Here is a 24,522-nt window from a genome sequence, read left to right as displayed (position 1 = left end):
CTTATAAACATTCAATGATGTACCATCTTGCATAGCATGCAAACACCACATCAGTGCATTTAAAAATACTTTTGTGGGGGGCGTGGCTTGAGCGCCGCACAAGATGGCGGCTTAACTGCGGAGCTCCGCTGTTCGAGCGCCGATATCAGCGATTTCTGCTGTATATCCTGGATCCTAGCAGATGCCAAGACACTTTTCCAGCACCGGAGCATGAGGTGAGCAGAATATTACCATCTGCATCCCTCAACTCCGTTCACTTGCGCATTTTTTCTTCATGACACGGCTCGCTATTTCGGCGGCCGCCATTTTCGCAACTACCGCGTTTCTCCTCAGCTGGTGAATGTTTGGTTTTGCACGCCACAGCGCCTCTTCAAAACACCGTGAGGTATGAATATATATAAACGCGCATTTACTCCATAGCTCTCCACCAGCACCATTTCTTCTATGTTTTTCCACATCAAGTGCCTGTTTCCTTCACAATAATTGGCATTTCCACGCTGCGTTTTTTCTACAAAGAAACGCTTCTCACAGCAATTTTACGTCACAGGCTAATGACATGCCTGCAACAATGTTTGTTCATGAATGGAATGAAAACAGTTATTTTCATTTTGGCCAATGACTTTCCACTCAGACTTTCCCCCCCATTACTAAGCTAGTCCTTGGGCTTGGGTTTTTACTATCATGTGGTAACTAGTTTCTGGCACAGTTTTATAATCTTCTGGTGGAACTCATGCAGAAAGGCTGTGTGTGATATCACTAATTTTGGATCCTTATTTCACGCATTATTCAGTACTTTCTAATATCAAAACAAATAGTGCCTTTATCCTTGCATCTGGAGTAGCGCTGCTATTTTGCTCCCTTGCCTTATATGGGGAAACTGCGCACCCTCAAGCTTACTGCTTCTAAAACCAAACTGCGTCACTCCTCAGACTCTGATTCCACGACGCAAAACATGGAGGACCTTGTTTCCCCTACACCGGATGTTACCCGTGGGGCAATTCCTAAATCTACTACCTCCAGTAAGCTTTTGCAACCTGGCTCTACAAAACGTCAGAAAAAAGATCCTCCTTCTCCAGGAACCACATCGCACTCAGCATCCATGGATCTAATCCTTGAAGAACTTCGTGCGCTTAAACCCTTCATGGCCGAAACAACAAAAACCCTGCAATTTCTTCACGACAAATGGTCTTCTCTTGAATCGCGGGTTCTTTTGGTGGAACAATCCACGGAGACTTTTCAAACTTCATGTTCAAAAATTTCAATGTTGGAGAAGGATGTCTCTCTCTTAAGAAGGCAAACTGAGGAGTTGGAAAATAGAAATCGAAGAAATAATTTACGCCTTTACAATCTTCCGGAACTTACAGAAGGGTCCAATCCAACTGCCTTCTTCCAAACCTTTTTACCAAAAATTTTAGACCTTCCCTCTTCTTCTTCACTAAATATTCAGCGTGCTCATAGACTTGGTCCAAAAATTTCCACCAAACCCCGCGGAGTCATCATGCTGTTTCTACAATATACTGACCTTCTTCAAGTTCTATCAGCAGCAAAAGCTAAGAAACAAGTTATGTGGGAAGGTCATCGCTTGTATCTTTCTCAGGATGTAGCTAAAGTAACAGCGGACCGACGGAAACAGTTCCTTGACCTGCGACCACGACTACGAGATCTTGGTGCCAGATTTGGTCTCCTCCACCCTTGTCTCTTCAAGGTCACTTACAAGGACAAGACAACAACTTTCGAAGATCCACATGTCCTTGAAGAATTTCTCCGTCACCATGAAACCATCAACATGGACACTGCAAGACCTGTTTAATTATCCATGTGTTTTCCTGTCTGACTAAAATGTTCATCCTTTAGTTACCCTAGTGTACCTAGTTCGATTCCCTCCATCCTACTGTATACACCTATTCCTTATATATATTGTCCTAGTACTGCGCAGTCTCTATAGTTGGTTTTCTCATATACTCATAACTTCTCCTTCTCCATTTTTGTCTTTTTACAGATCCTCTCCTCATGTTCTTCATCCCGGTGTATTTTTCCTCCCTTCAACTGATCCTAAGCTGATCCCTCAGGTGTTCGATGGCGTGAGTTTTTGTTGTTGATGTCGTCCTCTTCTGGCGTCGTCACCCCTCAGTTCTCATCTGTATTTCTTGTTATGTTTCTACTTCTTTCTACCTTTTTTCTTTTCTCCCTAGTGTCCTTTCTCTCTATTTTCTCTCTCTGCTTTTTTCTCGTCTTTCCAACTACCTTACTCTTGATATTCTCTCTTTATATTTTTCTCTTACAGATTCTCTTTCGCAGTCTCATCACTTCACCCTTTTCTGGCGTCGTCACCCCTCTTCTTCTATTGTATTTGTTGATATGTCTCCTCATTTTCTTCTACCTTCTCCTATTTCTTCTATGCTTCCTATTTTTCTGCCACTCCTCTTACTATTTTCTTTCTCACTCTTTTCTTTATCTCTCACTTCTCTTACTCTCAACTTTTCTCTCTATCTCTCTCATAAATTCGTTTTTGCATTCTTACTACTTCACTCAGCCTTTCTTAACTTCTTTTCTACTACATTTTTTCTTTTATATCATTCTCTTGCTAATGTATATTCCGAGTAGTCACCTGGAATGTTAAGGGGTTAAATAACCCCATTAAACGTCAACGAGTTTTAACGCATTTAACCAGACTTAAAGCAGATGTAGCCCTCCTTCAAGAATCCCACCTTACAGACTTGGAGGCTACTAAACTTAAGCGATGTTGGGTGGGTCACGTTTTTTATTCACCTGCTATAGGTAAGAAAAATGGTACAGTTCTACTTTGTCATAAAAAGTTAAATGTTTCAATTGTATCTCAAGAGTGCGACGATAATGGTCGCTGGGTTATTGTTAATCTTCTTATAGATAAAATACCTCTAGTTATTTTCAATATTTATGCTCCTACTGGTGTTGATAAATTGTTCTGGCCTGCTATTTCGGATAAACTTGTTACCCTCAATGACCAATATGTTATTCTTGGCGGCGACTGCAACCAAGTATTTGACCCTTTTATAGATAGAAATTCAAAAGTTAAATTTGTTCCTTCCAAAATGCATACCCAGTTTATCTCCTCTATACAGAATAATGCTTTAGTTGACATTTGGAGGCTTTGTAACCCAGACCTCAGAGAATACACTTTCTACTCTCCCACTCATCATTCCCAATCACGTATTGATTACCTTTTTCTCAGCAAACCGTTAGCACAACTCGCCATTCATTCAGACATAGGCTCCATTCTAATTTCAGACCACGCTCCCGTCTTTGTGGACATTGACCTTATCCCCTACTCCCCTCATTCAGGCCGTTGGAGATTTAATAATTCTTTACTCCTTGATTCTAATTTTTGCACCCAATTTAAAAAAAATTCTACTGAATTTTTTACACTTAATCACCTTCCTGACTCTTCCTTTGTCATGATTTGGGACTCGTTTAAGGCAGCTGCACGAGGATTTATTATTAATTTTGTTTCCCAGAAGAAAAAACAATCAATCTCTAAGTCAACTCAACTCTTAGATAAAATTAAGAAATTGGAATATGCTTACTATAATTCAAACTCTGAATCTTCTCTTCATGAATTAATTTCTGCCAAATTTGATTTTAATAAATATACCACCAACGCCGCCTCAAATTCTCTTCTAAAATGCAATTCCCGCTATTACGGCGGACAGAACAAGATGGGCAAACTCCTGGCTAATTATCTTAAGATACGTAAAGAACGTACAAAAATTGAATCCTTACAAGGCCCAAATGGCGTATCTTTCTTTAAAGATAAAGACATATTAGATCAATTTGTTTCCTTTTACCAAAATCTCTACACTCCCTAATCTACTCCCGACCCTCATGACCTTCTTACATACTTTCAAAACATCCCTCCTCCAGAATCTTCTCATCTTGACTTTCATTCATTAGATTTGGAAATTACCCCTTCGGAAATCTCTCATGCAATCTCTATTCTTCGTCGAGGTAAAGCACCAGGACCCGATGGTTTTACCATTGAGTTCTACAATCACTTCTCCTCCCTTCTTCTCCCAAAATTACATTTGCTATTCCAATCTTTTGCGGCTTCCGGATCCTCTCAAGGTACTTTCCAAGAAGCATTGATTTGTTTAATACCTAAACCCGATAAAGATCATACCCTCTGTAAAAATTATCGTCCCATATCACTAGTAAACACTGATTATAAAATTTTCCCCAAAATTATAGCTCTCCGATTAGACCCCTTACTACCAGAACTTATAGGCCCTGAACAGTCTGGATTCGTTAAAGGTCGCCTATCATCAGATAATTCTCGTGTCTTCTTTAATATTTTGAATAAAGCTCCCTCCCTTTCTGTCCCCCTCGCTGCTATCTCCCTAGACGCTGAAAAAGCATTCGATAGAATAGGATGGGACTTTATGTTCCAAGCTCTCCGATGGTTTGGTTTCCCCCCTAAATTCATATCTCTGATATCTTTACTCTATTCTAGCCCCCATGCTTCAATCTTTGCAAATGGTATGACTTCCGACTACTTTCCTCTTCAAAGAGGGGTACGTCAAGGATGCCCCCTATCCCCTCTTTTGTTTATTATAGCCTTAGAACCCTTTTTAACTAAGATTAGACTCGATGACACAATTACTGGTTTTCAATATGGTCCTCAAAAACAAGCTAAATTATCTGTTTACGCTGATGACATTTTATTTTATTGTTCAGACCCTCAAACGACTCTCCCTTCCTTCCTCCATCAAGTTTCTTCTTTTTCCACCGTTTCAGGTTATCGTCTCAACACGGATAAATGTGAAATATTACCCTTAAACCCCTTATGTCAAAAACATCTCTTTGACTCCTCTGGCTTTTCCTGGCAACCCACAAAGATTAAATATTTAGGTATCTGGTTTGCTCCCCGTATTCCAGACACTCTTAAATTTAATTTCGAATCTCTCTCTAACAAAATCACTTCATCAATAACTCGTTGGAATCCTCTATTCCTTTCTTGGTGGGGTCGATTGGACTCCATCAAAATGATGCTAGCACCCTTAGTACTCTATTCTATCTCCATGATTCCCATCCGTATTCCGGATCATTACTTCAAGTCGATAGACTCACTTCTATTAAAATTTTTGTGGAAAGGCAAAAAATCTCGGATAGCTCTTTCTTCCCTGAAAAAAGATAAATCCCTTGGTGGTGTCAAATTCCCCCACTTTAAATCATATCACAACGCATTTTCTTTAAAACAAGCTATGAGGTGGCTCTCTTCTGATCTTCCTCGCATTCCTCCCCTGTGGCTCACATTAGAATCTTCTTTACTTCATCCTTACGAATTTCAAGAAGTTCTATCCTTTACCTCTAAGGTATCATCCCTATGTTCCCCTATCATCTCTCACTCTTGCTCTCTTCTTCGTCCATATTTATTATCCACATACCCATCTGCCTCCTCCACCCACACCCAACCTATCTGGCATAATAAATTCCTCAAAATCAGTAACCGTTCCTTATATTGAAAAACCTGGCAGTCCCTTGGTCTAAAATGGGTCTCACAACTTCTCTCAGACAATCAACCTCTTCCTTTTCATGATCTACAAACACAATTCTCACTACCTTCCTCATCCCGTAAACAATATTTATCACTGCTTCCGTCCCTTACCCAATATCTTTCTTCGCTCCCGACCTCTAACTCTATCCCTACCACACATCTTTCGATTTCTAATGCTATCGATCAATCTCTTTCTGCTTCATTTATTTATAAATCTCTACAGTCCTCTGCTGATCGTACAAAATCTAAAGTTGAGTTGGCTTGGGAAAAAGATTTATCTCACACATGGTCCCTCATTTTATGGGACAAAATCTGGTCTAAGATTCATAGTACATCTAGAGCTGCAAATACTACACAAACCTTATTCTTTATTTATAATCGTATACTATTCACTCCATTACTCCTGTCATCCTTTTCCCCAGACATTCCATCTACTTGCTGGTCATGCTCATCCCCTTTGGCTGATCTGAAACACATGCTATTCGAATGTCCTCCTATTTTACGTTTCTGGCACTTAGTTTGGTCCCAATTACAAAAGATTTTCAATTTTACAGTTTCATTCTCCATTTCACACATTTTCTTAGGTTCCCTCTCTCCTATTTTTGCAGACTCCCATCACAACCAAAAATTACTTGATCTTTGCATAGCTATTGCTTTCCACCATATTACATCACACTGGAAACAAGCTAATGATGTTTCTTTTACTGCTTGGTGGAACGCAGTCTGCTTTAATCACAGACTTGACACTAATTATGTCTCTCCTATTTCCTTAGCAATAAAACGTGATCTTTTATGGCTTCCCCTCACTGAATATCTATCCAAAGTTGCTAGGCCTCCTCCATCATCTCCGATACGTAATGTTGAAGTTTGTAAACCACCATGAATGCATTACTTTATTCGATTATTATGTTATCCATTACATCTACTGTTTTACCATATTATTTATATACTTTTATAAGTTAGGATATTTCCTCATCCCCCTATGTTCCTCACATTCATTACCTATTTTATATTTTATGCATAAGTTTTCCTCAACTAATTTCGCTAATATGTAAGATTGATTTCATGTTTCTCATAACTCTTGATTGTTTCTTCATTTCCTGTCTTTGTTCCTTTTTATTCCAATAAACTTCAAACTTAAAAAAAAAAAAAACAATTCCTGCTCAAAGTTAGCTTTTCAAAACCATTCAACCTATTACATTTATTTCTCTAACCTGTGAATGTGGTCCATGTTCTCTTTTCCTCATTCCCATCATGATACTCCCTTTCCGGAAACTAAGTTCACTTCTTTATCCAGCCCACCCATCCAAGGTCACCAAATCTATGAAGCAATTCTGCTTTTTCTCACATTCTCTCCATGTACAAGATACCTTGTATCAATTGAATGGACAGCAGGAGAGGTGAATATTTATGGTTAGTGGGGGTGGGGTTTTGAAGATTAACCTCATTTGACTAAGAGCCGGGGTATCTGGGAGAAAAAGTATTTTAAGGGGGATGAAGTTCATATCTTCTTGGTGAAATTTCTAGAGCCTTATTTCATCCTTTCTGTGGATGCAGACTCAGTCGGAACAGACGTCCTAGTCCTCGCTCTGCCTTTCAAAGGAACTTTAAATATGCATGGCTTACTTGGCTTTGCCCGGCAGGGCTTGCCCGGCGGGGTGAGAATGGCGTTTGTCAGGCGTTCGTCAGGCGATCGGTAGGGGTGAGGCAATAGTTTATGGTTCAATGGTTTTCATGAAGTCTTCTTGATGTGTGACTCCTAGAAAGAATGACTCGAAAACAACATACAGAAACACACATATAAAAATGCCCTGATGAGGCTTGAACTCATGACCCCTGGTTTACAAGACCAGTGCTCTGCCACTGAGCTACAAGGACAGTCTGCTTGCAGTTTGTAAATCGCAACATGTATTCTTACTGCGGTATGAAGATATCTATGATTTTGAGACTCTGTATGGAAATGCAGTTGAATTTGAATGTCTACATGCGTGCACAAATCGAAGAGCATGCTTAAGACACTTTTCTTGAAAGTAGGAAAAACTCCATTTTGATTTGAGAACATAAGAGTATTCACATTTATGACCATACTGAAAGCTCTACTGAGTATGTCCGCAATCAGTGACAGATAGAGAACTCACTTATTAGAAGTGATCTGTCTCTGTGGGGCAGACAAATGTAAACACTCATACACTTGAGACGGCTGAAACTTTAGGAGTAAGAAATGCTTTCTTATCAGTCTATCTATCCAAACTGGTTGGAAGGCCAGGAGTGAGGAATAGGCAATCCTCTGGACACTTCATGAAAGATCTAATTTCAATTAAGCACAAAATACTTCCCTTTATTTGACATAAATGCCATAATGGAATAGTCAGTTGGGCCCTTCTAGTGGATTATTGCAGTGTCTTGAAAGAGAGTGTAATTGTACTACGAGCCATGCTCACCTTCAAAGGAGTGTCTGATGGCTTTCCGACTAAGGTGGGATTCGAACCCACGCTTGCAGAGCACAATGGATTAGCAGTCCATCGCCTTAACCACTCGGCCACCTCGTCTGCCTTAGGGGCCTATATTTCATTTTTGGTGAAATTCTAACTATGTGCTAATTACAAATAAGCATAAGTTTATCCTAGACTGTGTCAGAACGGCAAATGTATGGGGTGTTCAATAGACAGAGCACACGATATAGCAGAATTATCAAATCTATTCCATTTGGACTGTATTTTTAATAGTCATGATAACATGCTAGCATGTGAGTCGATCTTGCACAGTGAATAATGTAGCAGTGCAGTATCTACTTGGTTAGCACTAGATGGCTCAAATGGGGAGAAATGAAAACAGTGAGCTCTAGTGGCGCAATCGGTTAGCGCGCGGTACTTATACAGCAGTACTTGCACTGAGCCATGCCAAGGTTGTGAGTTCGAGCCTCACCTGGAGCCGTTGATTGGTTTTCATAAACCATTTCACTGAAAGTAAAGATTAGACTCAGAATAAACACGGCTTTTGCTAAAGAGTCTTTACTTCTTTTCAGGATCTGCGTGTCCGACTCCTCCAGGTGCCAAATATCACATATCCTATGCGATGCTCCTTATAAACATTCAATGATGTACCATCTTGCATAGCATGCAAACACCACATCAGTGCATTTAAAAATACTTTTGTAGAATAATAAATATGATGAATACATTGTTGTCACGGGATAACCATAAACTGAGGAGCTGCAAACAGTGCTGTGTCAGCTACATACAATAAAATTTAACTCAAAGAAATATCAAAAGAAGAGCATCATCATATTAAAGTTTCTAGTCAACATAAGAGTTGCACCATAGCAGCTTATGGTGCTTTCTGCTCAGATTGTGCCTCCAATCCCACATTGACTTTTTTAGTTCTTTGCAATTTTAAAAAACAATTCCTGCTCAAAGTTAGCTTTTCAAAACCATTCAACCTATTACATTTATTTCTCTAACCTGTGAATGTGGTCCATGTTCTCTTTTCCTCATTCCCATCATGATACTCCCTTTCCGGAAACCAAGTTCACTTCTTTATCCAGCCCACCCATCCAAGGTCACCAAATCTATGAAGCAATTCTGCTTTTTCTCACATTCTCTCCATGTACAAGATACCTTGTATCAATTGAATGGACAGCAGGAGAGGTGAATATTTATGGTTAGTGGGGGTGGGGTTTTGAAGATTAACCTCATTTGACTAAGAGCCGGGGTATCTGGGAGAAAAAGTATTTTAAGGGGGATGAAGTTCATATCTCCTTGGTGAAATTTCTAGAGCCTTATTTCATCCTTTCTGTGGATGCAGACTCAGTCGGAACAGACGTCCTAGTCCTCGCTCTGCCTTTCAAAGGAACTTTAAATATGCATGGCTTATTTGGCTTTGCCCGGCGGGGTGAGAATGGCATTTGTCAGGCGTTCGTCAGGCGATCGGAAGGGGTGAGGCAATAGTTTATGGTTCAATGGTTTTCATGAAGTCTTCTTGATAAGATGAAAGCAGGAAAGGGAAGCTTGTCAATAAGCAAACTTAAGACAAGGTGTGACTCCTAGAAAGAATGACTTGAAAACAACATACAGAAACACACATATAAAAAGGCCCTGATGAGGCTTGAACTCATGACCCCTGGTTTACAAGACCAGTGCTCTGCCACTGAGCTACAAGGCCGGTCTGCCTGCAGTTTGTAAATCGCAACATGTATTCTTACTGCGGTATGAAGATATCTATGATTTTGAGACTCTGTATGGAAATGCAGTTGCATTTGAATGTCTACATGCGTGCACAAATCGAAGAGCATGCTTAAGACACTTTTCTTGAAAGTAGTAAAAACTCCATTTTGATTTGAGAACATAAGAGTATTCACATTTATGACCATACTGAAAGCTCTACTGAGTATGTTCGCAATCAGTGACAGATAGAGAACTCACTTATTAGAAGTGATCTGTCTCTGTGGGGCAGACAAATGTAAACACGCATACACTTGAGACGGCTGAAACTTTAGGAGTAAGAAATGCTTTCTTATCAGTCTATCTATCCAAACTGGTTGGAAGGCCAGGAGTGAGGAATGGCAATCCTCTGGACACTTCATGAAAGATCTAATTTCAATTAAGCACAAAATACTTCCCTTTATTTGACATAAATGCCATAATGGAATAGTCAGTTGGGCCCTTCTAGTGGATTATGGCAGTGTCTTGAAAGAGAGTGTAATTGTACTACGAGACATGCTCACCTTCAAAAGAGTGTCTGATGGCTTTCCGACGAAGGTGGGATTCGAACCCACGCGTGCAGAGCACAATGGATTAGCAGTCCATCGCCTTAACCACTCGGCCACCTCGTCTGCCTTAGGGGCCTATATTTCATTTTTGGGGAAATTCTAACTATGTGCTAATTAAAAATAAGCATAAGTTTATCCTAGACTGTGTCAGAATGGCAAATGTATGGGGTGTTCAATAGACAGAGCACACGATATAGCAGAATTATCAAATCTATTCCATTTGGACTGTATTTTTAATAGTCATGATAACATGCTAGCATGTGAGTCGATCTTGCACAGTGAATAATGGAGCAGTGCAGTATCTACTTGGTTAGCACTAGATGGCTCAAATGGGGAGAAATGAAAACAGTGAGCTCCAGTGGCGCAATCGGTTAGCGCGCGGTACTTATACAGCAGTACTTGCACTGAGCCATGCCGAGGTTGTGAGTTCGAGCCTCACTTGGAGCAGCTGATTGGTTTTCATAAACCATTTTACTAAAAGTAAAGATTAGACTCAGAATAAAGACGGCCCTTGCTAGAGAGTCTTAACTTCTTTTCAGGATCTGCGTGTCCGACTCCTCCAGGTGCCAAATATCACATATCCTGTGCGATGCTCCTAATAAACATTCAATGATGTACCATCTTGCATAGCATGCAAACACCACATCAGTGCATTTAAAAATACTTTTGTAGAATAATAAATATGATGAATACATTGTTGTCACGGGATAACCATAAACTGAGGAGCTGCAAACAGTGCTGTGTCAGCTACATACAATTAAATTTAACTCAAAGAAATATCAAAAGAAGAGCATCATCATATTAAAGTTTCTAGTCAACATAAGAGTTGCACCATAGCAGCTTATGGTGCTTTCTGCTCAGATTGTGCCTCCAATCCCACATTGACTTTTTTAGTTCTTTGCAATTTTAAAAAACAATTCCTGCTCAAAGTTAGCTTTTCAAAACCATTCAACCTATTACATTTATTTCTCTAACCTGTGAATGTGGTCCATGTTCTCTTTTCCTCATTCCCATCATGATACTCCCTTTCCAGAAACCAAGTTCACTTCTTTATCCAGCCCACCCATCCAAGGTCACCAAATCTATGAAGCAATTCAGCTTTTTCTCACATTCTCTCCATGTAAAAGATACCTTGTATCAATTGAATGGACAGCAGGAGAGGTGAATATTTATGGTTAGTGGGGGTGGGGTTTTGAAGATTAACCACATTTGACTAAGAGCCGGGGTATCTGGGAGAAAAAGTATTTTAAGGGGATGAGGTTCATATCTCCTTGGTGAAATTTCTAGTGCCTTATTTCATCCTTTCTGTGGATGCAGACTCAGTCGGAACAGACGTCCTAGTCCTCGCTCTGCCTTTCAAAGGAACTTTAAATATGCATGGCTTATTTGGCTTTGCCCGGCGGGGCTTGCCCGGCGGGGTGAGAATGGCGTTTGTCAGGCGTTCGTCAGGCGATCGGAAGGGGTGAGGCAATAGTTTATGGTTCAATGGTTTTCATGAAGTCTTCTTGATAAGATGAAAGCAGGAAAGGGAAGCTTGTCAATAAGCAAACTTAAGACAAGGTGTGAGTCCTAGAAAGAATGACTTGAAAACAACATACAGAAACACACATATAAAAAGGCCCTGATGAGGCTTGAACTCATGACCCCTGGTTTACAAGACCAGTGCTCTGCCACTGAGCTACAAGGCCGGTCTGCCTGCAGTTTGTAAATCGCAACATGTATTCTTACTGCGGTATGAAGATATCTATGATTTTGAGACTCTGTATGGAAATGCAGTTGAATTTGAATGTCTACATGCGTGCACAAATCGAAGAGCATGCTTAAGACACTTTTCTTGAAAGTAGGAAAAACTCCATTTTGATTTCAGAACATAAGAGTATTCACATTTATGACCATACTGAAAGCTCTACTGAGTATGTCCGCAATCAGTGACAGATAGAGAACTCACTTATTAGAAGTGATCTGTCTCTGTGGGGCAGACAAATGTAAACACTCATACACTTGAGACGGCTGAAACTTTAGGAGTAAGAAATGCTTTCTTATCAGTCTATCTATCCAAACTGGTTGGAAGGCCAGGAGTGAGGAATAGGCAATCCTCTGGACACTTCATGAAAGATCTAATTTCAATTAAGCACAAAATACTTCCCTTTATTTGACATAAATGCCATAATGGAATAGTCAGTTGGGCCCTTCTAGTGGATTATGGCAGTGTCTTGAAAGAGAGTGTAATTGTACTACGAGACATGCTCACCTTCAAAAGAGTGTCTGATGGCTTTCCAACAAAGGTGGGATTTGAACCCACGCGTGCAGAGCACAATGGATTAGCAGTCCATCGCCTTAACCACTCGGCCACCTCGTCTGCCTTAGGGGCCTATATTTAATTTTTGGTGAAATTCTAACTATGTGCTAATTACAAATAAGCATAAGTTTATCCTAGACTGTGTCAGAACGGCAAATGTATGGGGTGTTCAATAGACAGAGCACACGATATAGCAGAATTATCAAATCTATTCCATTTGGACTGTATTTTTAATAGTCATGATAACATGCTAGCATGTGAGTCGATCTTGCACAGTGAATAATGGAGCAGTGCAGTATCTACTTGGTTAGCACTAGATGGCTCAAATGGGGAGAAATGAAAACAGTGAGCTCCAGTGGCGCAATCGGTTAGCGCGCGATACTTATACAGCAGTACTTGCACTGAGCCATGCCGAGGTTGTGAGTTCGAGCCTCACCTGGAGCAGTTGATTGGTTTTCATAAACCATTTCACTAAAAGTAAAGATTAGACTCAGAATAAAGACGGCTCTTGCTAGAGAGTCTTAACTTCTTTTCAGGATCTGCGTGTCCGACTCCTCCAGGTGCCAAATATCACATATCCTATGCGATGCTCCTTATAAACATTCAATGATGTACCATCTTGCATAGCATGCAAACACCACATCAGTGCATTTAAAAATACTTTTGTAGAATAATAAATATGATGAATACATTGTTGTCACGGGATAACCATGAACTGAGGAGCTGCAAACAGTACTGTGTCAGCTACATACAATAAAATTTAACTCAAAGAAATATCAAAAGAAGAGCATCATCATATTAAAGTTTCTAGTCAACATAAGAGTTGCACCATAGCAGATTATGGTGCTTTCTGCTCAGATTGTGCCTCCAACCCCACATTGACTTTTTTAGTTCTTTGCAATTTTAAAAAACAATTCCTGCTGAAAGCTAGCTTTTCAAAACCATTCAACCTATTACATTTATTTCTCTAACCTGTGAATGTGGTCCATGTTCTCTTTTCCTCATTCCCATCATGATACTCCCTTTCCGGAAACCAAGTTCACTTCTTTATCCAGCCCACCCATCCAAGGTCACCAAATCTATGAAGCAATTCTGCTTTTTCTCACATTCTCTCCATGTACAAGATACTGTGAAAAATTAGTACAAGCTTGGTGAACATTATCTGCGCCATCTTGCCCCCCCTTTTCGAGCCCATTCGTGCGCGTAAGCGGCAGCCATTTTGAGCACCATGGCCTCCCTGCCCCTCGCTGATAGCCAGCGCGTCTCTCTCTCTCTCTTAACCTCGCAAGCATCCCCCCGCACACTGACAACCCCCGCTCTCTCATGCCCTGGGTCATAAACCCCACTTCAGCGCAGCTTCACCACAGAATCCCATCCTGTTCCCAGCGCGACACCTCCCCTCATTCCTTTCATGGCCTCAGATCCTTTTGATACAAACCCCCTTTTCCTGTATCCCCGTTTGTCATCCTTGTTCCCAGGCCGCCACCTGGCCTTGCGGATACTGTTTATTACCCCGTACAGTAGGAAGCTTCCCCTCCCCATCAAAAGACCCTCGAGCCGATCAAAGCCCCCACCCTATGAGATCCGATAAACCCCATGCATTCCGTGAATCGGCGGAATGCCCTGCTGTGCGACAACCATCACCTGTTGTGACCGGGGGTGGGGAATCCAACTGTAAATGTATGTGGGAACGGGCCTGGAGGGGAGATTCCGAGGATGTTCTTTCAAATACTAAAGTGTTGCGAGAATGTGTTATGTGCAATAAAGGTCATAAAACCCTAGTATAAGAGGCCAGGCCTCAGAGATGTGGTTAGAGCACCTCGTGACGATACTTGCTGTCTGAATTGATGTGTTCTCCTCCGGAGAGAATAAAATCCTCGTTTCCTGCCTTCCCGTCTCCAGCGCCTGCTTCTTCATTGGTTAACATTGGTGGGTCATAGAGGCGATACAGCCGGGCAACATAAAAAGGGTCTTTGGTTACTGGTTGTCTTTGGAACCCCTTTTTAACAATTGGCGCCCAACGTGGGGCCCATCAGCGACTCGTGGATCCAGTGGGAGAGGTCCTGACGACAGAGTGAACGACTGCAACGACCGGAAGGTACCCTGTCCGATAGACCCTCGTCTGACAGCCGATCATCCGAACTTCACTGGTTCCAAACAGACCTCTCTCGAGTGATCTGCGGTCCTGACTGGGAACCATCAGGAGTGCCACGAGAAGTACGGAGAGAAGAGGACGATCGGGCGCTGGATTCGGAAGACAAGAAACTGTCCATGCGGTCCGGGTAAGGTCGTGTAAACACGACGAATTGCGAAAGTGATAGATAATTGAAAGTGATCGATAATTGTTGAGAAAATACTAGTATTACTTTTTGTTAATTTATTGGAGATTCACTGTCTACAAACGGAGAAACAACAGGCTCTCCCTTTATAAACAGCGAAGGATAGGTACGCACCCGTCGGACCTATTTTTCTCCCCTACTGAACAATTGCCCCTTCCCCCCATTGATTAACTGTTATAGATTGTTTTCTGGAGATTCTCTGTCTGAAAACAGGGAAGATTAGGTCCCCTCTTTACAGATAGTGAAAGGGTAGGTGACGCGAACCTTAGCGAGCTTACTTATTCTCCCCATTGACCATATTGATTTTTTATTTTTGACCTAACATTGATTGATCGAAATTGATTCATGAGGTATTCACTACGTGCAAACAACGTAGAATAGAAATATTCTGTCTAGTCTTTGCACGCAGTGATAAGATAGGTGGTGCTGACTATTATCCCATTGTGATCCGTCATGCCTGTCTTCTCCCCACTGGTTAAAAGCCTGTTTTACCCGGACCGCTTATTAGAGATGAACCATCCGGCTCCGCTGGAAGGCACCCCTAATAAGGACATGTTCATGAAGCATGGACTGATCGCTATAGCCTATAGTGAGCTGTGGCATAAATATACGAAAAAGGATCGAGAAAGTCAGTGGCCACTGAGAGGATCCTTTGATCTTGACAAAATAGAGACGGTAGAAATAGCCCTTCGTAGGAATGAAACAACACCTATTATGCTCGATAGTCTCGGTATGTGGCGCAAAGAAGCCACCCGACGAAGGGAAGACGACGAATTTAGGAAAGGTGAAGGGCCAGCGATGGCGCAGTCCCGAGGAGTAGATATGAAAGGAGAACGGTGTAAAGGGGTGTGCCGACAAATCAACCCCGGAACACAACGACCCGAAGGTAATCCCCCGACACTACGCACAGGACGAATAGATTTAAAACAGAACCAATGTGCTTTCTGTAAACGTCTCGGGCACTGGAAAGCCCAATGCCCGACTTTGCAGAGCATAGGTAAGAACGGAGGGTCGACAGAAAGGACAGACCGACAGAAAGGGAAAAGACGCGAAATAAAAACCAATCAGACTAGTGCGGACAGGACAGATAGAACCACACCGTTTGATTATGCTCGATGGCACAGATTTCGTCAGACCAATTTTAACGACATGTTAGAGTTTTGGGACTGATTGCTCTCTGTTGCTCCCCCACTCTGAAAACCAAACACAATTGCAGATCAGTGTAAACAACCCCCATTAGAGAAAGGACTCAAGGAAACCAAGCGTCTATTATATAACTTAGGATTTAATTACGGTAAAGAAAAACACACAACCAACAGTAATTAGAATAACTAGTAGAACTCTCTAAAAAGCAAACTTGACTAATAGGAAAAATACAAAACATGTTATGCTCACTCCGGAAGTCCTCGAAATGTAACAGTTCGATGGTCCCGCCCATCCGAAACACATAGCACGTGTGGGGCGGGGCCTGCCAACAACCATGGGCCAAAAAGGAGATTGCTGGCGAGAAGGTCCTGGAGGCTCCACCAAGCAGGCAATGAAATGGTCTTCCCATACTGCCCTTCCAGGGATGGCGTCCCCCGGGCCGCGAGTAGGGAGGGGGTGGCTGCAAATGACCCCCTCCCTCGTATCTCCTGGTCCGGCCATCACGAATTCCTCCAGCGAACGGATGCAGGGTGGGCAGGGAGGAAGAGGCGACGCGGACGAGCCTCTTCCACCTCCACAGATAGGAGGCTTCCCTGCCCTGGTCCGGCGCCGATGTCCTCCAGCCGGGCGACGGCCATATACCTACGCTGCACAGGACACATAATGCCCGACTGGTATACTTGCATAACACAGGACACACAATGTCCGACGGGCATATTTACGGAGCACCGGATGTACAGTGATCCCCCAAGAGTCGGAATCAGGGGTGTAGGGTGGTCATCATGTGCGCCCCTGATTCCAAGGGGCAGCGTAGGATGCGCCGGGAGAGGAAGGCGGCACGGACGAGCCTCTCTCACCTCCCCAGACGAAGGCTCCATTGCTGCACCCTGGCGCCCCGAACCAAAATGTCCTGCTCCAGCAGCATGATGCTCTGTCCTTCGCCATCACAAGAAGTTTCTTCCACTCCCGATGGATGCGACAAAGGTGGCTGCCACAGGGTCTCAAAATGGCGTCTGGGCCCTCGAAAGGCGGGCCTAGGCCGCTGGAGTAACTTTGTCCGAAATTGCAACTCGGGCATTTGCCCACCTGGGTGCAAGCCCCCACCATCGACAAACATCCCCTCGACTTTGAAGATTCTACCAAAGTCCCAAGAGCCCTCAGCCCCTTCAGGCTTCCGGAGGGGAACAGCTGCATTGATCACTAATGAAATAACCACGGCACAGCAACAAGATGGCGGTGCTTTCGTGTCTGCATCAGCTTCCGTCTGAACCACCCAGGAACATTATGGGCTAACGAACTCGAGTAAGTTCCGGCTGAGCATCAACGTGACCCGGTAAGAAAGACTCTACCCCCTCCCTCTCTTGATTGACGGTCCACACCACCAGCCCCTCTGTTAGCACAATTTTCTTTTGAACTGCCGAAAGGGACCCTGGTCCAACCGCCAATCGTCGAGGATATTTTTCCCCTGGTGCTACTTCCGGACTAAGCCGGCCTCGCCCAAAATGGCGCCGGTATCAATGGAAACTAACGGACGCCTCGTGGTGTTCCTTAACTAATGAAACTTGATGTACTAAGATATATACGAACCATTGTGCACTCGAGGGGAAAGGGAGGAGGATTCACTTGGCGAACGTTTGAGAGGGGTTCCGTAAAAATGTTGATTTCAATGAACGATTTATTTTTTGATATTTATTGTAACTGGTACATGACGTCGCCTATGATGCACACCCACGGTTTACATCTAGGAAATACGATTCCTATGAGCTTGACTGTGTTTCCATTTATGAACTAAATTGCCCCTGGTTCCCTCGTCACGCAATGAAATATTTTTAGTTACTTGCAAATAATAAATTAGGCCTTTTTTACATGTTCTTGTGTTATAAAATAACCCCCTACTGTATGTACCTCCATCGACGACATATCAGGCCAAATTATGATTGTGCTCTCACATTTTACGTACTGAATGATTATACAAATAAAAGTCTTAAAAACTATGAATAGGCATCGCATACTTTTGTAAATGTGGGTATCGGCGGGAGGGTTTTTCTGCGCGCAACCGTTCTGCTCTTTTTTTAAGGTTATCCGAGAAATGATTGTCCGGCCCCGGATTGATGATCGGATCCCAGGTATGATACGTTGCCTCCAAAATATGCGACTAAGCTCAGGGACTGACATATGAAGAAGGACCTCGACGTCTGAGAATGGGTAAAGTAAAGCGGCGTGATTGATGAAATGTTATAAGGATATGGTGGTCGAAGGTACTGAGGTACCGGGTTGAATGAAGAACTGATATGCCTTAGGACCTCACAGCTTTGGGAATGATTTAAGGATCCCGATGGCCAGATACATCTACAAAACCGGGTACCTCACGCTAGGCACCTCTGATTCCTTTTTTAGCGTCCCCCTACACACGATCCTTCATGCCATCCTCGAACCCCCCATGAACCACCTATCACATTGCCCGCCCCCCTTGACTGCAGAGACAAAGACCCTAAGGATTATATCCCGAAGAGATGAGTACGAGTATGCAGTAAGTAACGGACTTTTCGTGCCCGTACATTTGATGTGTTCGAACGTTGTTCCCCCACCTCCCCCTTTTTTTCCCTCCTTTTTCCCTCTGCAGATTACATTGGGGTCCCGATTAGGGTACCGTAAGGAATCTGGAGCCACGTCACGCCCGATGCATGAAAACGGACTACCGCTACAAGACGACACAAAAAGGACGCCCTACCCAATGCACGACCTTTTTATACCAGATCTAATGCTCTTCTGTCCCAAAACTGCATGCTCTCTACATCCTAACATAGACCTGAAACGTCTAACGTTGGGTAACGCACTGAATAGCCCAAACAATACAAGGTCATTCTCCATGTCCCATGTGTACTGTTTGGCCTATTGTCTCTCTCTCTCTCTCTCTCTCTCTCTCTCTCTCTCTTTCTCTCTCTCTCTCTCTCTCTCTCTCTCTCTCTCTCACTCTTTCACCCCTCCACACTTTCCCTCTTCCTAGCGACTGGCACCTAATTGACGAACCTGGTGCACCTCCTGATTGGCCCCAAATACCATAAGTATTTGCACAAATTTGTCCTAAATAAATTGTATCGGTACCACGTTACTACCTCTCCTTTTCTGCTAAATATGGATGAAATTTAAATTGGCCAAAAGGAAAGGGACAGGTAAGACGACTGAGGTTCCCTAAATTTGACCCACAGCCAGGGAACCATTTGTCAGTGGCTTCTATGATAAAATATGTCTGTGGTAATGCGACCATCCCCATTCCAAATTGCCTCTACACCCCGAACAGTAAGAAATGATCGAGACACCTCCGTCATCCCAAAATGCCCCCAGTTTGGTGTCAGCTGCCCTGAACGAGAGCCTGAAAAACGCCCCCTGCTCTAATTTCACTGTGTCCCTAATTGTTTTCCATAAGATCCCTCCTTCCCCGAGGATAAGTTCAATAATTACCGCAAACCACCCCCCGAGTTTTTGTAGTAACCAGGTTGCGAGGATTTATATAGAAAGTTAGAAAGATGTGTGCAAAGTTGAAAATGAGATCGAAAATCGAAAGAACTTGTTGCAGTAAGCCTTGTTGTAAATAAGATGTTTTTATGTAATGCAGACTTGTTTAGCCTATGTTCACCCCTCAGAAGGATGCACATCAGACTGTGGTGAATAGCACGTTGCACTTTTTGTAAAATACAAGGCCCTGAAGGCCAGCCTAGCCTTGCAAAACTCGTACTAGGGAAATGGGTCTCTACCGGAAGAACTGACATCTACTATAATAGACGTATGCAATAAATGAGTACCAGACCTCGTACCTATTACAAATGAACGTAATAACCATCAAAGCGCCAAAGAATTAGCCAGCAAAAGGAAGTTGTAAGGAATCCAGCAAACCCATCATCAATTGTTTATACGTTAACCGCAAGAATCTCCAATGTAGCGAGTGCTTACCCCAGTTGCTTGGTGTTGGGAGAGAAATAGATTTATGTAATTACCTTCTTCTGCAATATCTCTAAAGACTGTCTTTTCAAAACTCATTTAAGGGTATCACTGTCGGAGGAGAAAGAGACCGGATGTGGGAGCACGCGGCCTGACTGCGGATTGTGGAACATCAGCGACGGAGGCCGAGGCGAGACCACAGCAGTAAGGAGACGCAGGACGGGGCACTGTTTCAGACAAAGCTAAGGAAAGGGCTGACCTGAAGCCCCTGCTCTATGATCAACGTGTGCCAAAAAGTCCCCGCTCTCTGAACATGGTTACGGACCCGCCTGTCGCAAACTCTCCGTCCCCCTGATCTGTTCCCGACCTGGCCTTGCTCCATCCCCCCCTCCTCCGACCTACCATAAGGACCGTTCACACCCGCACCTTTCCACCGGAACTCCCAAGTTCCTCCAGATCCTACTGAGCTACCCAGAGAAGAGTACTCCCTGCGTCAGAAGGGAGGGAGCTCCGACTAAGTAGACCACGAACTATGTTAATCTTAGAACGGTGACCTAGAACTCCACCAAGGGTCGCCTCTAAAGAATAGATGAACGAAGTATGCGGTTCTACCCGCTGCTGAACGCCTTGAAGATGATGGAAGCGACTGGAAATGCTCACCACACAGATTCAAGAAACAAACAGATCTCACAATTCAGGAACAATCGCATTTTTTATTGCAAATCTATGCTCTGCGTTACAAAAGAAAGTGCACCTGCTCCAAAACCGTAGCGCATTTCTCCTATGGGGTCTGGCGAAACAAAACAAAATGTACCCCTGCCCGCAGACCTCCAAAGACTCAATCCACATGAACATTTCTGCTGATAGGTAATCCAGGTGCTCAACAGTGCCAACAGAAGACGGCCTAGACACTGAGAACTCTGATTTTTATTTTTATTATATCTCATTTCTCTCCCAATCATCATTGGACTGACTATGCTCCCGCCGAGTACAAAAAAAAGAAAAAAAGGACTTACTTATATGATAACTTACCAGCTCCTATTTCGAATGACTATAAGTACCTATGATCTGTACCCAACGCCCTCACTACGTAATTCTAGTCTGATATTGCATTACGATGATTTTTCCTACAACCAACTTAACAATGAACCCGTTTACTAGATGATGAGATTTTTCAATGTGATGTTTATAATATGATGTATATGCACAGTTCCTTTGCCTAAGTCCCCTCTCCCTTACTTATGACCGCTGCAATAGGTATAGATAGGAAATAGGCCAGCAAGATGTCTTGGAAATGTTAAAGGGAGGACTGTGAAAAATTAGTACAAGCTTGGTGAACATTATCTGCGCCATCTTGCCCCCCCTTTTCGAGCCCATTCGTGCGCGTAAGCGGCAGCCATTTTGAGCACCATGGCCTCCCTGCCCCTCGCTGATAGCCAGCGCGTCTCTCTCTCTCTCTTAACCTCGCAAGCATCCCCCCGCACACTGACAACCCCCGCTCTCTCATGCCCTGGGTCATAAACCCCACTTCAGCGCAGCTTCACCACAGAATCCCATCCTGTTCCCAGCGCGACACCTCCCCTCATTCCTTTCATGGCCTCAGATCCTTTTGATACAAACCCCCTTTTCCTGTATCCCCGTTTGTCATCCTTGTTCCCAGGCCGCCACCTGGCCTTGCGGATACTGTTTATTACCCCGTACAGTAGGAAGCTTCCCCTCCCCATCAAAAGACCCTCGAGCCGATCAAAGCCCCCACCCTATGAGATCCGATAAACCCCATGCATTCCGTGAATCGGCGGAATGCCCTGCTGTGCGACAACCATCACCTGTTGTGACCGGGGGTGGGGAATCCAACTGTAAATGTATGTGGGAACGGGCCTGGAGGGGAGATTCCGAGATTGTTCTTTCAAATACTAAAGTGTTGCGAGAATGTGTTATGTGCAATAAAGGTCATAAAACCCTAGTATAAGAGGCCAGGCCTCAGAGATGTGGTTAGAGCACCTCGTGACGATACTTGCTGTCTGAATTGATGTGTTCTCCTCCGGAGAGAATAAAATCTTCGTTTCCTGCCTTCCCGTCTCCAGCGCCTGCTTCTTCATTGGTTAACATTGGTGGGTCATAGAGGCGATACAGCCGGGCAACATAAAAAGGGTCTTTGGTTACTGGTTGTCTTTGGAACCCCTTTTTAACAATACCTTGTATCAATTGAATGGACAGCAGGAGAGGTGAATATTTATGGTTAGTGGGGGTGGGGTTTTGAAGATTAACCTCATTTGACTAAGAGCCGGGGTATCTGGGAGAAAAAGTATTTTAAGGGGGATGAAGTTCATATCTCCTTGGTGAAATTTCTAGAGCCTTATTTCATCCTTTCTGTGGATGCAGACTCAGTCGGAACAGACGTCCTAGTCCTCGCTCTGCCTTTCAAAGGAACTTTAAATATGCATGGCTTATTTGGCTTTGCCCGGCAGGGCTTGCCCGGTGGGGTGAGAATGGCGTTCGTCAGGCGATCGGAAGGCGATTGGAAGGGGTGAGGCAAAAGTTTATGGTTCAATGGTTTTCATGAAGTCTTCTTGATAAGATGAAAGCAGGAAAGGGAAGCTTGTCAATAAGCAAACTTAAGACAAGGTGTGACTCCTAGAAAGAATGACTTGAAAACAACATACAGAAACACACATATAAAAATGCCCTGATGAGGCTTGAACTCATGACCCCTGGTTTACAAGACCAGTGCTCTGCCACTGAGCTACAAGGCCGGTCTGCCTGCAGTTTGTAAATCGCAACATGTATTCTTACTGCGGTATGAAGATATCTATGATTTTGAGACTCTGTATGGAAATGCAGTTGAATTTGAATGTCTACATGCGTGCACAAATCGAAGAGCATGCTTAAGACACTTTTCTTGAAAGTAGGAAAAACTCCATTTTGATTTGAGAACATAAGAGTATTCACATTTATGACCATACTGAAAGCTCTACTGAGTATGTCCGCAATCAGTGACAGATAGAGAACTCACTTATTAGAAGTGATCTGTCTCTGTGGGGCAGACAAATGTAAACACTCATACACTTGAGACGGCTGAAACTTTAGGAGTAAGAAATGCTTTCTTATCAGTCTATCTATCCAAACTGGTTGGAAGGCCAGGAGTGAGGAATAGGCAATCCTCTGGACACTTCATGAAAGATCTAATTTCAATTAAGCACAAAATACTTCCCTTTATTTGACATAAATGCCATAATGGAATAGTCAGTTGGGCCCTTCTAGTGGATTATGGCAGTGTCTTGAAAGAGAGTGTAATTGTACTACGAGCCATGCTCACCTTCAAAAGAGTGTCTGATGGCTTTCCGACGAAGGTGGGATTCGAAACCACGCGTGCAGAGCACAATGGATTAGCAGTCCATCGCCTTAACCACTCAGCCACCTCGTCTGCCTTAGGGGCCTATATTTCATTTTTGGTAAAATTCTAACTATGTGCTAATTACAAATAAGCATAAGTTTATCCTAGACTGTGTCAGAACGGCAAATGTATGGGGTGTTCAATAGACAGAGCACACGATATAGCAGAATTATAAAATCTATTCCATTTGGACTGTATTTTTAATAGTCCTGATAACATGCTAGCATGTGAGTCGATCTTGCACAGTGAATAATGGAGCAGTGCAGTATCTACTTGGTTAGCACTAGATGGCTCAAATGGGGAGAAATGAAAACAGTGAGCTCCAGTGGCGCAATAGGTTAGCGCGCGGTACTTATACAGCAGTACTTGCACTGAGCCATGCCGAGGTTGTGAGTTCGAGCCTCACCTGGAGCAGCTGATTGGTTTTCATAAACCATTTCACTAAAAGTAAAGATTAGACTCAGAATAAAGACGGCTCTTGCTAGAGAGTCTTAACTTCTTTTCAGGATCTGCGTGTCCGACTCCTCCAGGTGCCAAATATCACATATCCTATGCGATGCTCCTTATAAACATTCAATGATGTACCATCTTGCATAGCATGCAAACACCACATCAGTGCATTTAAAAATACTTTTGTAGAGTAATAAATATGATGAATACATTGTTGTCACGGGATAACCATAAACTGAGGAGCTGCAAACAGTGCTGTGTCAGCTACATACAATAAAATTTAACTCAAATAAATATCAAAAGAAGAGCATCATCATATTAAAGTTTCAAGTCAACATAAGAGTTGCACCATAGCAGCTTATGGTGCTTTCTGCTCAGATTGTGCCTCCAATCCCACATTGACTTTTTTAGTTCTTTGCAATTTTAAAAAACAATTCCTGCTCAAAGTTAGCTTTTCAAAACCATTCAACCTATTACATTTATTTCTCTAACCTGTGAATGTGGTCCATGTTCTCTTTTCCTCATTCCCATCATGATACTCCCTTTCCAGAAACCAAGTTCACTTCTTTATCCAGCCCACCCATCCATGGTCACCAAATCTATGAAGCAATTCGGCTTTTTCTCACATTCTCTCCATATAAAAGATACCTTGTATCA

The 24,522-nt window shown here is 43.0% G+C and overlaps 12 non-coding genes across 12 annotated transcripts; 4 read left to right on the top strand and 8 right to left on the bottom strand.

The window, feature by feature from the left end:
- Positions 1-7,336: 7,336 nt before the first annotated feature.
- On the bottom strand, positions 7,337-7,409 carry TRNAT-UGU (transfer RNA threonine (anticodon UGU)). Its single transcript has one exon. It is a non-coding gene; the product is annotated as a tRNA-Thr (tRNA).
- A 588-nt stretch (positions 7,410-7,997) lies between these two features.
- Positions 7,998-8,079, bottom strand: TRNAS-GCU (transfer RNA serine (anticodon GCU)). The gene has a single exon. It is a non-coding gene; the product is annotated as a tRNA-Ser (tRNA).
- A 289-nt stretch (positions 8,080-8,368) lies between these two features.
- TRNAI-UAU (transfer RNA isoleucine (anticodon UAU)) lies at positions 8,369-8,463 on the top strand. The gene is made up of 2 exons: positions 8,369-8,406; positions 8,428-8,463. It is a non-coding gene; the product is annotated as a tRNA-Ile (tRNA).
- Positions 8,464-9,619: 1,156 nt separating this feature from the next.
- TRNAT-UGU (transfer RNA threonine (anticodon UGU)) lies at positions 9,620-9,691 on the bottom strand. Its single transcript has one exon. It is a non-coding gene; the product is annotated as a tRNA-Thr (tRNA).
- Positions 9,692-10,279: 588 nt separating this feature from the next.
- Positions 10,280-10,361, bottom strand: TRNAS-GCU (transfer RNA serine (anticodon GCU)). The gene has a single exon. It is a non-coding gene; the product is annotated as a tRNA-Ser (tRNA).
- Positions 10,362-10,650: 289 nt separating this feature from the next.
- On the top strand, positions 10,651-10,745 carry TRNAI-UAU (transfer RNA isoleucine (anticodon UAU)). Its single transcript has 2 exons — positions 10,651-10,688; positions 10,710-10,745. It is a non-coding gene; the product is annotated as a tRNA-Ile (tRNA).
- A 1,169-nt stretch (positions 10,746-11,914) lies between these two features.
- On the bottom strand, positions 11,915-11,986 carry TRNAT-UGU (transfer RNA threonine (anticodon UGU)). Its single transcript has one exon. It is a non-coding gene; the product is annotated as a tRNA-Thr (tRNA).
- A 589-nt stretch (positions 11,987-12,575) lies between these two features.
- Positions 12,576-12,657, bottom strand: TRNAS-GCU (transfer RNA serine (anticodon GCU)). The gene has a single exon. It is a non-coding gene; the product is annotated as a tRNA-Ser (tRNA).
- Positions 12,658-12,946: 289 nt separating this feature from the next.
- Positions 12,947-13,041, top strand: TRNAI-UAU (transfer RNA isoleucine (anticodon UAU)). Its single transcript has 2 exons — positions 12,947-12,984; positions 13,006-13,041. It is a non-coding gene; the product is annotated as a tRNA-Ile (tRNA).
- Positions 13,042-22,702: 9,661 nt separating this feature from the next.
- On the bottom strand, positions 22,703-22,774 carry TRNAT-UGU (transfer RNA threonine (anticodon UGU)). The gene has a single exon. It is a non-coding gene; the product is annotated as a tRNA-Thr (tRNA).
- Positions 22,775-23,363: 589 nt separating this feature from the next.
- Positions 23,364-23,445, bottom strand: TRNAS-GCU (transfer RNA serine (anticodon GCU)). Its single transcript has one exon. It is a non-coding gene; the product is annotated as a tRNA-Ser (tRNA).
- A 289-nt stretch (positions 23,446-23,734) lies between these two features.
- On the top strand, positions 23,735-23,829 carry TRNAI-UAU (transfer RNA isoleucine (anticodon UAU)). Its single transcript has 2 exons — positions 23,735-23,772; positions 23,794-23,829. It is a non-coding gene; the product is annotated as a tRNA-Ile (tRNA).
- The last annotated feature ends 693 nt before the right edge of the window (positions 23,830-24,522 follow it).

This window comes from Lissotriton vulgaris, chromosome 5, assembly GCF_964263255.1.
Source record: "Lissotriton vulgaris chromosome 5, aLisVul1.2, whole genome shotgun sequence".
Taxonomy (NCBI): domain Eukaryota; kingdom Metazoa; phylum Chordata; class Amphibia; order Caudata; family Salamandridae; genus Lissotriton; species Lissotriton vulgaris.
This window is presented reverse-complemented; position numbering and strand designations above follow the sequence as displayed.